The sequence below is a fragment of the Harpegnathos saltator genome, unplaced genomic scaffold, assembly GCF_003227715.2.
Source record: "Harpegnathos saltator strain DR-91 unplaced genomic scaffold, Hsal_v8.6 scaffold364, whole genome shotgun sequence".
Lineage (NCBI taxonomy): Eukaryota > Metazoa > Arthropoda > Insecta > Hymenoptera > Formicidae > Harpegnathos > Harpegnathos saltator.
The window spans coordinates 597,897-615,224 of NW_020230166.1; the positions used below are offsets into that span (position 1 = coordinate 597,897).

Below are 17,328 nucleotides of genomic sequence, written 5' to 3' on the forward strand. Positions count from 1 at the left end.
TTGCGAAAGATTGCGATAAAAAGTGCGCGTAACGACAAGGAACGTCGGCGAAAAATCAGTTCCATCGTCGAGCACGGCAAACGGAACGGCGAAGACTTAACCGTGAAATAATATCGAGAGAAACAAATCCGCGTTGCGCCGATGCGCGTGTTTCGCTGGACTTGCCTCGCCGACGGTGCCGATAGGTCGCGACCCGTGAGAATTGCAACCCCCTTGACGGAGAGTTTAGCGCGGCAGCGCGCGTTTACGTCGCGCTGCGAACGTTATCTCCTCGAGAGCGTTCCTTCTCCCTTCTTCTTTCGAGAGCCACGACGACCGAAGGCAACGTGACACCACTCGCTCTCTTGGTCTCTTCTTCGGCCTCCCTCCCCGCACCCCGCTCCCCTCTCGTCACCCGTCACCTTCCCGTTCGCCTCGCCGTAGGGGCGCACATGGGGTTGCTGGCCGCCCGCGAGTTCCAGCTGATCCCGAATTTTATCTCCCCCCTGGACCAATCAGGAGGTCGCCGTCCCGATGGAGCTAGACAGTGTGACGCCGTGCAGTCTCGGCGGATTTTCACCCTCGGAACAACACAGCCCGAGGGGGTTGCACGCGCCCGCTAACCACCCTCTGCCCCCGCGGCCCCCGCTTGGCCGAGGGTGAGCGGCCCTGTTCACCCCCGGCGCCGCGCGATCGAACGTCGATCTCGACGCAAACGAGACGAGACGGGACGGGAAGCGCGCTGAGCGCGATCAAAAACCGCGCAGTTTTGCGCCGTTACACGACGTGTGTGTTTTATCTGTCTACTCTGCACGTTGCAACATTTATATTGAGTGTATCATTTCGTGCGCGTCTGCTGCCGCGGTTTCTGTCGCTGCTCCAACCTGCTGTCCACTTCAGATTCCGTAACTGCGTTATTTGTGGATTTGTTGCCCTCGTTGCCGGGTGCCGTTTCTCTTTTTTCTTCCTCGCAATTTATCTTTTTATAAAGAATTTATTATCAGACGTTTTTGCGCCGGTAAAGACGGTATTTTTATCTTGGCCATTAGGCGGCTATTTTTAAAGCGATCCCGATACGTAAGACGACGGAATCCACGACACTCTCGATCCCCGCCGATCGTAGCGTCCCTCGCTCGCTCTCGACGCTCGTACGCGCCGAGCCATTCACCCCCGTCTCTCTTTCCCTTGATCGCTCTCCCCTCTCTCGCTCTCCCCCCCCTCTCTCTCTCTCTCTGTCTCTCTCTCTCTCTCTCTCTCTCTCTCTCTCTGTCTCTCTCTCTCTCTCTCTCTCTCTGTCTCTCTCTGTCTCTCTCTCTCTCTCTCTCTCTCTCTCTCTCTCTCTCTCCCTCTCTCTCTCTCTCTCTCTCTCTCTCTCTCTCTCTCTCTCTCTCTCTCCATCCCGCGAGAAGGTTAATCAGAAAAAAGCAGATCGCCCGGCGGACTTTTATCGATTCCATGGCGAATGTCGGGCCCCGGAGCGCAGCCTTGACAGTCGGCATCATCGACAGACCGGCCGCGCGGGAAATCGAGAGGGGCGAGGGGAGCCGAGGGGGTAGACGGCGTGCATGGGAACCACCAAAATTGGAAAGGCAATAAGGGTGTACCGACTACGGCAGGGGGTGCACCTCTATCGCTTCATGGGGGTTGCCTAGCGACCCCAGCATCCCGCTCCTTCCCGCTCTCGCCCCGCTTCCCCCCTCTCTTTCTCTTGCTCTCCTCGTTCTCACCCCCTCGCATCGCCGCTCGCTGCACCCTTTCCAGCGCTAACCAGCGCGGTTCTCCTTGTCGCTCTTCGGGATACCCTCCGCTTTTTCTCCCCTCGCCCCTTGACCCCTCGTCGTTCTCCTGTGCCGCTGTTCCTGCTTCTCCCCCTCCTCCTCCTCCTCCTCCTCCTCCTCCCTGTTCCGACCCTCGCCCGCGTGTTCGTATCGCGAGATACCGATGCTCTCTTTTTCCGTGTCGCGCAACCCCCCTCGACCTCTCTCGCCTCCTCTGTCTCTTTTCCATTCGCGGTGCCTTCGCGGGCGAAGGAGCCTCCGGGTTTCGTCTCCGAGCTCCAGGAACCAGCGCTACCCCTCCGCTCTTTCATTCTTCCCCCGTTCGTGCACCCCCGTCGCGTTGCTCTTCGGTCCTCCGCGCGCGTTCTTCGCCCCCCTGTTCTCTCAGCCGCACCTGCATCAACAGCGAGGAGGGTGTATCCGCTTCCGCGGGCGCTACGCGTCGCTCACTTTCCGCACCTTCTCTCGGTCCTCTTCGTTTCAGCGTACCCCGCGCTCCACCCGACCCCCTGTCCTCCTCCTCTACTCCACCGCCCGTCCACCCCACGGAGAGGATGGCTACAGCCCCGGAGGCCGTGGCCCGAATTCTATCGACCCGTCGCACGCCACGCCACGCCACGCCACTATCAACAGAGTGAGTGAGTGAGTGAGTGAGTGAGTGAGTGAGTGAGAGAGAGAGAGAGGGGGGGGAGAGAGGGGGAGAGAGTGAGAGAGAGAGAGAGAGAGAGAGAGAGAGAGAGAGAGAGAGAGAGAGAGGAGTCCTCAGCTTCATTCAGCCAGCCCTGGAAAACTCGCGCGCGCTCAAGGGACTGCGAGGCTACGCGCTGCATAAAACGCCGCGCGCGCACGTGTTGCGGGCCCCGAAATTTCGCCGAGACGTCGTCGAGACTCCGACGAGGTTCGCCCTCGACATGGAGATTAACGGGCCCTAATTAGGGTTCGCTCTCCGCTCTCGGGTACTCGCGTTGCCGGCGCTTTGTTTATGAATTGGCGGAATTTGAGGGATCGAGAGCCACCGTCGCGTCTGCGATTTCTCCCATCGAGTCTCTTTGTTTCGTCGCGCCGCGTCGCGTCTCGCGCGTGCATTCAGCACGCTCGTCGCATGTCGCGAACCTCGTCGTTAGGGTGCGACGAGCTCTCGCGTGTGGCTGGCGCGATTTCGAAATTGAAAATGGGTCAGGCGAGGTTCCCGGCGGACACGGGACGGCGGGTTTAATGCGAAATCGATGGCGTCTCTCGTAGGAACATTTGACAATCGAGAGATTGTCGTCGGCTCGATTATTACAGGGATAAATAATTCCGCGAAGAGCCAGCTAGAAAAATCCAGCCGCGGTGTCGCGCGGATGAACGACTGCGAGAACGGGGGAGAGAGAGAGAGAGAGAGAGAGCGAGCGAGCGCGAGAGAAGAGACGATACACAGGGACACGATCGGTTGCGGGATTGGCCGAAACCCGGGCCAATTCCCTCTCCGGGGATGGCAATCGTCACGTCCACCGAGCCCGATAACGGCCGCTCTGCCTCGGGCAATTTAATTCAGACATAAAAAATAATCCCTTTGATCGCGCGCGCGAGTCGGCTGGAAATCCGCCAACCGTCACGGAAACTTCCCTTTGTGGCCGACCCCCGCTTTTATACGCCTTCGACAACAGTTTCGATTCAATCCGCCCCGTCGCTCCGCTCCGCGCGCGGGCTCGGTTGTTACGGCACACGCCGGCATGCCCCAGACCTATTTTTCAGCCGCGAAGTCGGTGAGCGCGACAGCGTCGTCATCGTCGTCATCATCGTCGTCGGCGGGCGCTCGCACCGCGTGCGGCGATCCCGAAGCCGGTGATCTACGTCCGGACTCGTTTTAGGACAGAGGAAAAGATGCATCGGCGTCGTTGCGGCACGCTCGATTTCCGCCGCTTCCCCTCCCCGCGAATTCATCGACTTTCGTTTCCCTGGATCGCACAGAGACTCTCAATCTACGCTTCAGCTCTGCCAGAGGTACGAAGTGACGGACAAATGTCACTCGAAGCACGTTTTCTCTTTCACCTCGTCGCGCGGACTCTTTATTCGTCTCGCAACCGACGCAGTTGATTACACTCTATGTGTAACCTAACGAGACGAGCAACGAGATCGCGTTAACCGCAGCTTGATGGCAGCTTGATCCTTTGTTTGTTATCCTCGAGTTTATTTTGAGTCAACGGATAATAATATTCTCAGCGACCTTTCTTATCGCTCATGAGATATGGTGTCTTCCGACCTCGCGATAGACGCTTCGATTTCGATACGCACTGTTGCCTCGTGGAGGCAAGGATCGTCCTGGCGGTAAACCGTCGCATTGACTGTCGCCTCGCAGCCATCTCTGCTCTCGTTGACCGATTATCGACGCCACCCTCGTCCTTAGAGCTCGCAAATCCCGTCGGCTCTCCATCGTAGGGATTCCGCTCGTCTAACAGCAGGTGGCTATTAGAGTCGGGCAGTCTCGTCCTCCGCCAAGGACCTCCACGGTCCCCGAGGTCGTTCTAACCCGAGTATTCGATTTTCCCGGAGCGTGCTCGCGAGATCGAGATAATCCTGCTGATCGCGGCTCATCTCATATCGACGGGATAAAGTCCGTTACAGGACGATACGTTTATCAGGCCGAGGCGCTTGAAGGAAGCTTCGTGCTGGAAGCCTCGTTCTCTTATGCCTCCTTCGCCGCGTTTCTTTCGCGCGGAAAATGGCGCGAGTGGAACGTTCCGCAGGCGAAGCTATGTCGATTGCGATTGTTTATCGTAATTACGATGAGGAAAATCGCCGTTTGACCTCTGTGTAATTTCCCCGCGGATGTTTCATCAGCAACGATAAATCGCGCTGGAGTCTCGTTCGTGTAATGATTTCCATATCCTCGCTAGATGTCTCCCAGCTAAATGAACGCACGCCCCTATGAGTATCGACTGCACATTCCTTTTTTTGCGCGTTTCGACGCGGAAACGCCGGCGGAGTTATTTGTGAAGGAATTTACGGGATATAATCCTGGGGAAAAAATCGCGAGTATTTTGCGCCGCGCGACATAGCGGGGTTATAATCTCGTCGTAGGATGAAGTTCACCCACCACCCATCGCCCATCAGTCCACTGTCCACCGCCCGAGACGCGTCATCTGTATGTGATTATCCAAATCACTGCGGTTAATTAAATCGCGATGAGATCCACTGCGATCAGCGGTCATGCAAGTAAGCGATGATTGCACGATCGCTTTGATTAACAGCGTTAAAAAAATCGGTACATGCATTCGCGGAAACTAGTGGACGCGCAACCGCGCATCCTGGGAAGGATCTGTAAGATCCAGGTTGAGACGAGATGCGCTGCGCTGAGAAATGCTGATACACGCGATAACCAAGTAGACCTCTCGAAAATGACATGCGATACAGTCATTACTTAATCAATGTGTCAATTTCCCACTTTGTCCCCAGCGGGAAAAGAACTTTCGAGCTGCAAGGGTCTCGAGAAAATTGGGGGAGGTGAGCGGAGATTATTATCGGCGCGCTGTGAGATCGCGGTAGCTCGAAGTAATCCACTCGTATGAGATGCAGCTCGCGAGAAATAGGAATCGATGTAGAGATGCCCCAATTTTTGTTGCAATATCTGTACAAAGAACGGGCAAAAATGTGATAACAAAGGCAGAGATGAAAAAGTACACGCGAACGAAGTGAATAATAATGAATAATAACAGAAACCGATACCGAATATGTTTCTGTATAAATAATAAAGAAATATCTCCGATAAAACGTAATAAATAATGAACGAAACGTATGTATGTTCAAACGCAATAATATTTATTAATTAACAATTTGAGTTCCAAACAATACTGGGCGGGTCATCGATCGTTTCTAAAAAAATTAAAAAAAAAAATAAAGAATAATATTGAAGGGAACACAGATTTTTTAGATGAAAAATTGTCTCATAGCTAGGTGAATTATGCTGCGTAGAAGCTGTAAGTAACGGCTGTTTGTTACTTGTCGGTTTCTTCAATATTCGCGATTTTGGAGCTGACACAATTCAGAGTTCAAATCCTTGTCTCGGAAGAGAAAGCCACAGCATGCGGCGCGTCCATCTTTTCGATTTCTGAATTTTCCGAATCGTCTTCCTCTCCATCTGTGCTCCGTCATTCGCGATCGCTCGGAAGAAACTCGCACGAAATGACGGCAAACATCTAATTAGAAAGTCATTGTCGTCTTAATTGTCCATTCATCCAAAGTTCCGTCCATCCAAAATCGTCTTTCCACATCCCCTCTCTCCTCCTCTCTCTCTCTCTCTCTCTCTCTCTCTCTCTCTCTCGGGGGCACCCGCCGCACCAGCAGCCGAAAGAGGAGACCTCGTGACCGTAGGCGGACGCACACGCGCGCAGAATTTGAGGGATGGCGAAAGAAAGAAAAACTGCGCGAAAGATCTCGTTTTCCGGGTTACGCAAGTCAAGGAAGGGGATAAGGATCGAGCGTGGACGGGACGAGGAAGAGAGAGAGAGAGAGGGGGGGGAGAGAGGAAGAGCGGTGGAAGGTAGAAAGGGAAGGACATACGGACAGACGGACGGAAGGAAGGAAAGAAAGAAAGAAGGAAAGAGCAAGCGTGCTGGTAGAAGAACGAAGCGAGATCGTGCCGCTGCTGAAACACACCGCCCCTCTTGGGTGGGTGGTGGGTGCGCGAGAGCGCAAAGGAAGTAGGATCGGGCGGCAGGGAGGGACGAGAGTGTGCGGACTCGCGGTATGGCGAGGAGGGTTGGAAAGAATTAGGAAGGAAGGAAGAGGAGCTTCGTCTCCTCTATTGAAGGTTGCTCGTGGGAGGAGGAGGTCGTACGCCCTTGAACGAAGACGGGTAACCTGACCCTACGACGTACGCTCCTACCTATCCTTGTCCCCTTCCCTCCCCTTGCTGCTCCCGCTCCTCCCATCCGCGAGCTCTCTCACTCTCTCGAACTCGTCGAGAGAGCAGACAAGCGACCGGTCGGCGCTCTCGGAGAGTAGATCCCGACGACGACGACGACGACGACGACGACGACGACGACGACGACGACGACGACGACGACGACGACGACGACGACGACGACGACGACGACGACGACGACGACGACGACGACGACGACGACGACAACGACGACAACGACGACGACGACGACGACGACGACGATGACGACGACGACGACGACGACAACGACGACGACAACGTCGAGAGGTAGGTGCCTCGATTTTCTGGGTGACGCTTGCGCCTTGGAGAACCTCCGCCCTCACCCCTTCTTCAGTCCTCACGTCGTAGTTGCCTGATCGCGCGACGTTCCTCCGAGTTTCTCAGCGCTCGCACAACTCCGCGTCCATTCTGCTGGAGGGTGGAAAATGCGCGCCAGGGGTGGCGAGCGTGTCGCGCGAGGAGTCCCGGCTCGGCTTTTTGGGGGTGGTCGTCGTGCCGGGAGTACATTCGCGATCCCCTTGCCACCCTTCCTCTCTCCCGTCTTGCCAACAGCCACGGCGCGCGGCGGTGGGGACGCTCGGCCATGTACGTACACGTTGTTGTAACGTACATCGCGCGCAGGGGTGGAAATTCGCTCGTGCGGTGGGGAACCGGCGACGGCGGCGAACAGTGGGGGAGAGAGAGCCCGGGGATCCCCGTGGCACCCCGCGGAGGGGCACAGGGGGTTGATACCGAGGGGCAGGGCTAGACGGGCGAAGACGGAGAGGGCGCAGTGGTCCCGCGACCATCAAACCAACAACACCGTCCCGTGTCGGCGGCGGCGGCACGAAAACGGCGACCCCTTCTTCCTCCTCTTCTTCTTCTTCTCTTCTCTCGCCGCCGCTCTCTTCAGCGACGTCGACGACGTCGACGACGACGACGACGACGACGACGACGACGACGACGACGACGGCGACGACGACGACGACGACGACGACGACGACGACGACGACAACGACGACGACGATGACGACGATGACAACGATGACAACGACAACGACGACGACGACGACGACGACGACGACGATCACGACGCTGCCGCGGCCTTCGAGTCGTTGTCGTCGGCCTCCACCACCGCCGGCCACGACGACGTCGTCGATGTCGAGGTCGATGTAGACGTCGATGTCGACGTCGATGTCGAGGTCGATGTAGACGTCGACGTCGATGTCGACGCACCTACCGGCGTCGTCGACCTCACACGCACCACCGCGGCACGCCACGTCCGCTCATCTCACCGCCATTCTCGCGCCCGAGTCCGATGGATCCCCGTGGATCTCGCGATCCTGCACCCCCCGGGAGCTTCTCCGTCGTCACCTCTGCGCTCGACCTTGGCTCCCGAGTCACGACGACGGCGGCAAGGGAAAAACAGTCACGGACGAGAGACGAGGAAGAGCGTGCCGATCAGAGGCTGTGTCAGGTAACGCTAAGTCTAATCCTGATCCTGAAAGTCCTTCCGTCGAGAGTAACCCTCCCGGAGTCCGAGTAATCTTCTCCTTGACCGACGACGTTCGTTGCGACCGATTAATCAGATACCGCGATCGACAGACGGGATTTCATGGCAATCGTCGATCTTATCTGCGTCCTTTGTCGCGACTTCTTTTTTCCTTCGCCTCAAATCGCCGATATCGCGACGTTTCCCTTCTTTTCTCCGTATTCTTTTCTCCTCATCGTATCGCTTCGTTTGACTCCGAGCTCTTTGCCACCTCTTTGTCACCTCGAGCGATTTATTTTTGCTATTTTTAGCGCCCGCGAACCTCGGACTGCCGTTGATTTCTTATTCGCGCGTTTCTTTTCAGTCGCGTTTTTTTTATCTTTTATCGATTCGGCAAATCCTTGGGTCGCGATGGGTGTAGTCGTTTCTTCCCGTAAATGGCAATTTTTCTGCATGTGGCTCTTGAACATTGATTGTGTAAACCGTTTGTGATAGTCACAGGACTCTTTCAAGGTCATTTCAGGGTACTTAAACTTTTCCTCCACAGTGACAGTCGTTTAATTGGTGTCTTAATTAATAATTGATAGGTAAATAGGAAGTTGCTTATTTACAATTTGTTTCGCGACTCTTAGGTTTCTTGTCACACATTTATTATTATTATTATTATTCCCACATCTTGAAATTTATTTCCATATAACTTTTCCTTTTACATATTATTTATATATATATTTTAGGAATTTAAAAACAATTTTTTCTCATATATAATATGTTGGTTAATTTTTACTGAACAAAGTTACCTCGAAATTTACGTCCTCTGTGTGAATTTTTCGAATTCTCTTTTTCGAATTCTCTTTTAGTGCTTAAAATTGAAATCGATCATTGGTCGCTCGTGGCGATCGTGGCACTCGAAGCTTTTGTCGAAAGATTATTTCGAATCTCTCAAGATGTTATCGACTTTTTAATTTTATTTTTACCGAACGTTCGCTCTCGCCTTGAAAATTCAACGAGCAGGATAAATAACATGTAATCAGTCGCAAGTCCGTAACTCGAGATTTCTATCAATCGAACGATCCGCCATTCGTTCCTAGCCAGACTTTCGACCGCGATATCTACCGGGTGGTTGTCCGTTATCGCCTCTTATCAGGTGCACGCACGTGGACGTCATTTCCTTTACCGCGCACCGGTTCTTTCCTCGAAGCACCCGACTCTTGCCGTAACCGCTCGCGAAATACGCAAACTCGCGCCGATCAAAAAGCGCCTTTGTTTATCTTTTTTTCTCCCCCCCCCTCTCTCTCTCTCTCTCTCTCTCTCTCTCATCAGAGAGATCCCATATTACTCCAATCCGGCGACTTTGAATTACCTCGAAGGAACCTTTTCCCTTCATCCGCTCACAAGAGAGGAACCGACATATGGCTCATGAATTCCGATAAAATCGAACAACGCGCGCGCGCGTCAAGTCAAGCCATATGTCGCGCACATTTCAATTACCGTAACCATTTCGATTCGTCGAATTGTTTCGTCTGAAGAAGGACAGCGCCCTTGAGTGATTGTACCCTTCGTTCCGGAAATCCCTCCTGGGCACATTCCGATAGAAGCTGGCTGCGAGAGAACTCTCTTTCTCTCTCAAAGTCCGGCAAATTTCCGAGAAGAAAAGAGCGATCAGGTAAAACAGGTCGCGAAAGTCCGTAACTGCTAAATTCAACTTGCCGTGTCTCTCGTAATATCACCAATCTCTTGTGTCGAGTCCTCTCTCTCTCTCTCTCTCTCTCTCTCTCTCTCTCTCTCTCTTTCTCAGCCCCCGACAGAAAGTTGACGATTCATGTCGGCGCACTCGAGCGCAGGTCCCCGAGATCCTTGAAGCTCGCGAGATCTCGGAGAAGCGGAAGCAGAAGTAATGATCGATCTCGCAACGGCTCCTCCTTCTACCTCCCCCTCCCCACCTCCTCTCTCTCTCTCTCTCTCTCACGGCGTTCCCCCGATTTTCGTGACACCCGGTACGCGCGAGGTGTTCCCCCTATTCCGCGTAAGTACATTATGGTGTGTACTGTTGTTTTATCAGTAGTGCAGGATCGCCATGGCTACGAAGTATGAATAAGCCGTAGTCGGTACGTCGCCGCTGCTGCTGGCCGCCTAATTACCATTTTCGTAATTTTCTGTCACGAAACTGACTCCGGCGAGCGCCTGAAATCGGTCCTCGATCACGATCGCCGATCCTGCCGGCGCGTCGAGCCGGGTCCTCGAACTTCCGCCTCGAACCTTCGCCTGGAAACGCGAGCAGCGCGGACGGTAGGGTCGTCCTCGCGATCTCGGACGTGTATGTACTTTGCTGGCAAGTAACAGTTAGTAACCTATCGCTCCTATTATTCCGGGCGATCCATCGCAACGATTTCAAGCAATTTCGCGCGATTTACGCGCTACATGTGTAAACGGGTTATATTTAACGTTCAGACTTTTATCGATCCGTCAGGATGTGACGTCGAAGTCGGGTCTCGTCGTCGGAACCGCGACTGAATTTTCCACGAAATCCGCGTCGATCTCCCGGGCTCTCGGATGCGAATTTGGAATCTGCATTTGGAAAAGACTAACGAGGCGATCTCGTTAGTCGTAGTTTTAAGTCAACGACGTTCGCCGGCGAGCGTCATTTCCTCCATTTTCGACTTCGCTCGATCACGATCCCGACGGAATGTCACCTCTGGTGAAAAACGGAGATCGTCCGAGATTCCGGCCGAATTTCGTCATCGATTCGCCGTGGAGTTGACGAGATAATTATAGCCGGACACGCGACGGACAGAGCGTAATACTTATCGATAGATCACGCGATGACGAGCGGACGAATGAACGCGCACGCACAACAAAAACGACCGAAACGAGTCGCGGCTCGCGCGAGGAGGGAAGTCGGGGATGAGAACAAGGCGCGCGCGACAGACAAGAATGTTTACCGCGAGGATATTTCCACAACTGACGGTCTCATTTCCGCCGGCGGCATCGATAACGCCCGATCGACCTTCGCGACGCTCGCGGCCGGCAAGATTCCGTCGTCGTGCTTAACGGAGGCGCGACTAATTGCGCGAGAAGCAGCTCGAAGCTTGAACGATGCACCCGCGGCGACTCATCGGACTCATTGTCAATATGTGATCAGCTGACGTGTCTCGATCGAGGCTCCCACGAGCGGATTCTTATTTATAGCGCTTCGCCCGCCGGACAGCGTGTCGTGTCTCGATAATCGACACGAAAGGACGCGGCGCGCCCCCTCCTGCCGCGGTGGTTGCCTGCGACGCGCCTCTCGAGCGCATTCGAGCAAAAAGCTCCACTCCGAGTTATCTGCTCTTGGTTGCGATTTAGTTGTCGCAACAGCGCTTTGTCCACGGCGGCTTTTTAGGTGGCGGCAGTTGCCTCGGGAGAGAAATTTTTTCCCTCACGATTTTGCAGATTGCCTTCCGCAGTGTCGAATTCGGAATCGCTGCGTCGAATTTCTATGCAGGTCGGCGAGCTCGGTGAGGATCCATTTCCGTGGTTTTTAGTCCCTCCCCAGATTCTGAAAACGGTTTAATGACGTTGCATAAATGTTCCTTTGTCCGTCGAGAGACGAGGCTCTCGGTCGCCATTGTACGTCGCCAAGTGGCTCAGATCACTTGCGGCAAATGGCAGGATTTAAATCCCGCCAACATCGAGAAGCGACAATTGGCAGGGCCCCGGGAGAGACGAAAGTCGGGAGATCAAAAATTGAATGCCGCGGCGGACGGATTTAGCCGCGAGACTCTCGAGAACTCCGCTCGCGAGCCTCGAAGCGAGAATATTCGGCCGCGACAATCCAGACGCTCGGCGCTCTCATGAATCATTAGCGAGCCGGGTCTCGCCGAGTGTAGCCGACTTCAAATTGGCCGTTCCTCAAGAGATGCCCTCGGCGGATGCCGAAGTGGCCGGAGCAGCGGAAGCGGAAGCGGAACCGATCCCGGGAGAGACAAACATCGACGCTGCGTCTCGCGAGAGACGGACTCTTATTGAAGAACAGAAAGGCGAGACAAAGAGAGCCGAGAGAGTCGGCGGACGTCTGCGTTGACGTGGCGTTAAACGAATTCTCGGCCATCATGAGCGACGTCGTCGTCTCTGACCTAGGATCAACCAGCTGCCGTGGGTAGCCACCAGCCTGTCCTGTCATTTTCCTCGCTCGTCCTCGCCCCCGTCCTCGCTCCGTCGCCCTCTTCCTCTCTCTTTCTTTCTCTCTCTCTCTCTCCCCCCCCCCCCACTCTTTCTCGTCGTCGCGCACGCAAAGAGTGCTCGTTTGTTCCAGATACCAGGTAGAACCACGCGGTTCGTCGGCCCGGTACCAGGCCTCATGAATGGAATAGGGTTCGCCAGGATCGATGGAGAGGGCGTGCTTTCAGGCAAGGATTGGTATAGTCGTGGCGTTTCCAACCCCACCTGAGCGAGGGTGCAGCGAGCACTACACGTGCTCGATTACGTCACGAGGACGAGCCATTCAGGTATCGTCCGCGGAAAGAGCAGAAAAATATCGCGCAGGACTCGCCGCGCCGTTCCTCCCCGCGGGATGTTTCACCCTCGCGGTCCCGGCGACGGCGGACGACAGGAGGGACGATCTCCGCGCGGTAAGACGGCATCATCTCCGTCGAGCGACGAAAGCGACGGGAATATAACTCTCTCTCTCTCGTTGCGTAATGCTCTAATAATAATCGCAGTCGGACCAGGCTTGTTGTTTATCGACGATCGATTCGTCGTGCGGAAAAGGGCGCGCGCGACGTCTCCCTCTCTGCGGAAAGGCTCGGGTGAATTTCGCTCCTGTGACGTTTGATCTGTTCAAGGCTTGGCCTCGAGCTGGCTTGATCGGGAAATGTGCTCGTGTCGAAGGAATTGTCGCGAACGTTGGAAAGTCAGCTTCGAAGGAGGAAGAAGTTTGCCGATGCGGTGGAATCCCCAGCGGGCTTCGAGCTCGTTCGGCTGGAGTGGAGAGAGAAACAGCTCCTTTTGACGGGTTTAGCGTTACGTAAATGCTCTTATATAAATAGCTGTTTTATTACGTTATTAAACTTGATAGAACCATCAGCCGCGCGCGCGCGCGCGCGCGGCCGCGTGGATAACGTAGCGAAATATCGAAATATCTCGACCGGCTTCTTCGTCGGCGTCGTTCTCACCAGCCTGCGACTTTATAGCGCTTATAATTAGCTTCATACCGCCACGCCCGATTACACACCCTCCTGCCCTTTCGCGTCCCTCGCGTGGTTGTGTGCGATTCTTCGAAAACTTCGCCGATGATTTCGACGCTGCGTTTATTATGCTTTCGCCGGATAATTTCTTCCGCCGGAGGACGAGCGAGTATCTTGGGGAAGAAAACAAGAAACAAGCGAACGAAAAGCCAGATGACGAAAAATTAAATCGGATTTTCCGGATCGTCTCTTTTTGTTCACGAGTTTTCACGTCGCCGAGTGACATGTATGAAAATATAAGGATTTTTCGACATTTTCAAACCAGATCTCGTTGAAAAGAAATTGTAATAATCATCGGCGGGAGAGTGAGGGGTGAAAGTGACATCACGCTTTGTATCGACAGTAACACCGTCGAGTTATGTCGAGTTATCTCGTTATCTCAGCTCGCTCGACTCGCCCCAGAATCGTTTGCAGACCGTGCGGTGCCCCTTGTCCTTCATCCCCCCGTCGAAGAAACTTTTTTGCCCGCCGATAATAGCAGCGTCGCGCAGATGTCATGACGGGGGCATTTAAATGTCTTCCTATTAAATTCCTGGCCGTTCGGCCAACGCGCGCCGTTGTTCCAAAGCGCGAGGGTTACGGCGAGTTTAAACCCCCCTTTCTGGAAAGTAACCCTGACCCACAGCTCTGGCCGACTGGGTCCCAGCCCTTCGAGGGAATGCCCCATTGTGTGACGGAGAGACCGAGCGCGCAACCCCCTCGTGAGTCCTCCGCGATGGATATGAATTAGCCTTCGGGGCTTGGGCGAGTATAACCACCGCCGCCACCACCACCACCACTTCCACCCCCAGACTCACTCACCGAGGACACGCGCCTTTAAAATCGTGAACCCTCGTTCGCGGAGAAAGTAGCGGAACGACTTTCCGGCCCTCCGATTTTCGCCCCGCTCTCTCGGGAGAAAAAATGCCCGAAGTGATGTTTCAGGGGTGAACAAGACGTCGCGGAGTGTTGATTCTTGCTTGCTTATATCGGACCGCGCGCTCAGCGAAATATCCTTCGGAATTGTCGCGTGACAAAGTCCCACTTAGGTCAGCGAAATATTCTCGAAATATTCAGTTTCTCTTGATCTCTTAAAATTCTCGCGCGAGAACTTGCCCGAGAGTCCCTTTTCGCACACTAGAATTATCAATCAATCTCTGTCGTCTCGAACAAGCACTGGATACCAACGTCAGGGAATAAACGTTGAGACAGGCGGGAAAGTCCACAGTTGAATATTAATAATGGCAACTATTCAAATTGTATTAGACTTAGACAATCGTATTGCAAGGTATGACGCGCGTAGTATACACGATCAGGTCTCATGGTCGGCTCCCTGCCACTAGGCCGAAGAAGAAGAGCACGAAGGTGCCGCACGGGCATGCGAGAGAGAACGTTGAACCCGAGAAACATCAATCAGGATCCATCGCCGCGCGCTCGCATTAGTCTCAGTGTCCCATATGTTCGTCGCTCTGCAGCGAAAACTGCGAAAAGATCGGGCGGGAGGGGTGCATCTCTCGATTATGCGAATATCTACACGGACAATGGGCCCCCCAGCGTCAGCTGCTGCCGTCGCGTCCCCCTTCCACCCGCTGATGACGGTCGGCGGCACGGGGTCGTGCGCCCCCCGCGAAATAAGCAATAAGTTACGTTAGCACTGTATGTGACGAACCCTCTCCCCTCCACAACCCCCTCACGACAGCAGCCCCACGCCGAGGGTACGCGGGGTGAACGTCCCATAGTGCAGTCTCGACGTTCATCACGTTCGCTTCGAGTCGCGATATACCGAGTGTCTCCGAAGTAAGCGTCAGCAGCTGGCCGGCCAGCGAGTCGAGGGGTGTTTTGATTCCGTCATTTGTTTCTCCCTCGATTTCGTTCCTCCTTCTCCCCTTTTTTAGTGCGCGCGCTCGGTGGGCGGATTAGATGGCGTCTCCAGGACGCATCGACTTGCTTCACGCCGCGCTTCGTCGTTACTTTTTGGCAAGTGAATTTTCGTCTGGCCGATATCCGGCGTTTCGCGCGAACGGAAGTACGCGAGCTCGGCGGCCGCTCCGCAGTGTTTGCTTCCGAACATTCGTTACGTGACGTGTGTTTTCGTGCTGTCGTGGTCAAAAGGTGGTGTGACGATAGTCAGCCTGACGAGGCGTTCGACAAAATTCGGTTTCGACGTTCGTTGCATCGCCGGGAGCGAGTGTGTGCGTCTTGAATAAGAGGGGGAGAGAGAGAGAGAGAGAGAGAGAGAGAGAGAGAGAGAGAGAGAGAGAGAACAAAGATCGTGCCACAACGGGTCGAGTCGCAATCTGAGAGAGTTTCTCGAGACGGGCTGCGCGAAATACAGGAAATTAACTCGTTTCGTCGATAACGCGAGATGAGACGCGACGAAGTCGCGCAGGATCCGTCGTCGAACGTGAACGAGATAGAAATTCCTCGACGGCGCGACGCTTGCGGGGTGCGAGGAGGGGCGGGAGGCGGGGGAAGAAAGAGGGGAAAGGGGTAAACGAAAAGAGTACAGGACGCCTTCGACAGTGACAAAGTGTGTTTCCCAGGATTACCGGCTCGCAAGAGTCCCGGGAGGTTGTAAGGGCGGGTTTCAGTGCGATCCTCGGCCGTGCGTGCCGCAGGGGAAGTCCGACGGGATCCTCAGCAGGAGCTGGACGAGGAGAAGTGCAGGATGAGAGAAGAAGCGTGAGTCTGTGCTCCTTGCGTTCACTGCGGGCTTCCATGTGCCAACTTTTCAAAATTCATAAGGCACGCGGTGAATGCCAAGAGCGGACCAAATACAACGATCCCCCGCGTTAACTCGCTGAGGATCTCTCTCTGTCTCTCTGTCTACGTCTCGGTGTGACGTCCTTTCAGGAACCTCGAGCCTCGCGTTCGACCTTCCTCCGTTGCGCAAGGTCAGTATCGAAGGTGGACGATGCCGTGCTCGCCCCGTACACGCTCGCGTGCTTTCTCGTATTTTTTAAGTTGCTGGGGAATGCAAATTTGGTTGCAACAAACGTTTTTGTATCGTACACACTTCCACCCGCCTGAACACACACACACACACACACACACACGCGCGCTCTTTTTTTGGTCGTACAGTTAAATTAATTTATTAAAAGCATTCCCTCCCACGCTTGACTTTACTTGCGCATTTAAACAAATATTTGCATAAGTGAAATGCTTGTTATTATAGCTCGTACGTTTATATTCACTTGTTTTAAATAACGATTAAGCGGAAAATCATTACCCCGCGCGCGTAATTGGATGAACATGAACAAAAGCTCCACGTTCTTGTATCCGGAACATTTTTCACGTCTACACACATATGAATACATACATATGCATTGATGTTGTTTTTTTTTTAACGTCGCTCACTCACATAATATCTCGCGTTTGCATTTAATCTGAATTCTATTCTGAAGCAACATTCTGCGACGCTTGCCGAGCGTCGGATACTAATTCAAGCGCGAGTCTGCTGCGATTTTCTTGATTCAAGCGTTGCATCGGACATCAGAGAGCGAAGAGAGAAAGGGAACGGCGAAGTAGATCGCTAATGGTGGCCGAGCTCGTTCCCCGACGGACGGGGCTTGTCGAGATCGGCTTTAAAGACGAAGAGCCCCTAAATGGAAATCGGGGAATTCCCGGGACGTAGGACGAAAACGGCCGGTTGTATCGACCGAGACGAAAGGGCGGCGAAGGGAGATGACTGGATGGTGGGGATGCTGCGCGGTTAAAGGGTGGACGGACGTTGCCTGGCAACCCGCTCCTTCCCGCAGCATCCCTCCTGGACCATCACCGCTGCCTCCGCTACCGCCACCACCGCCACCACCATCACCGCCGCCACCGCCGCCGCCGCCGCCATCCACGATTTCCACGATCATTGTTGTCGTTGTTCGACGTTGCGCGTCCGCCATTATTCAGGATCGATATCTTTGCCGAGAAACAGAGAGAGAGAGAGAGAGAGAGAGAGAGAGAGAGAGAGAGAGAGAG

The 17,328-nt window shown here is 54.3% G+C and overlaps 1 long non-coding RNA gene across 1 annotated transcript; it reads left to right on the forward strand.

Moving 5' to 3' along the window:
- The first annotated feature begins 7,718 nt into the window (after positions 1–7,718).
- On the forward strand, positions 7,719–17,324 carry LOC112588975 (uncharacterized). The gene is made up of 3 exons (XR_003113148.1): positions 7,719–8,140; positions 12,447–12,762; positions 15,900–17,324. It is a non-coding gene; the product is annotated as an uncharacterized LOC112588975 (long non-coding RNA).
- The last annotated feature ends 4 nt before the right edge of the window (positions 17,325–17,328 follow it).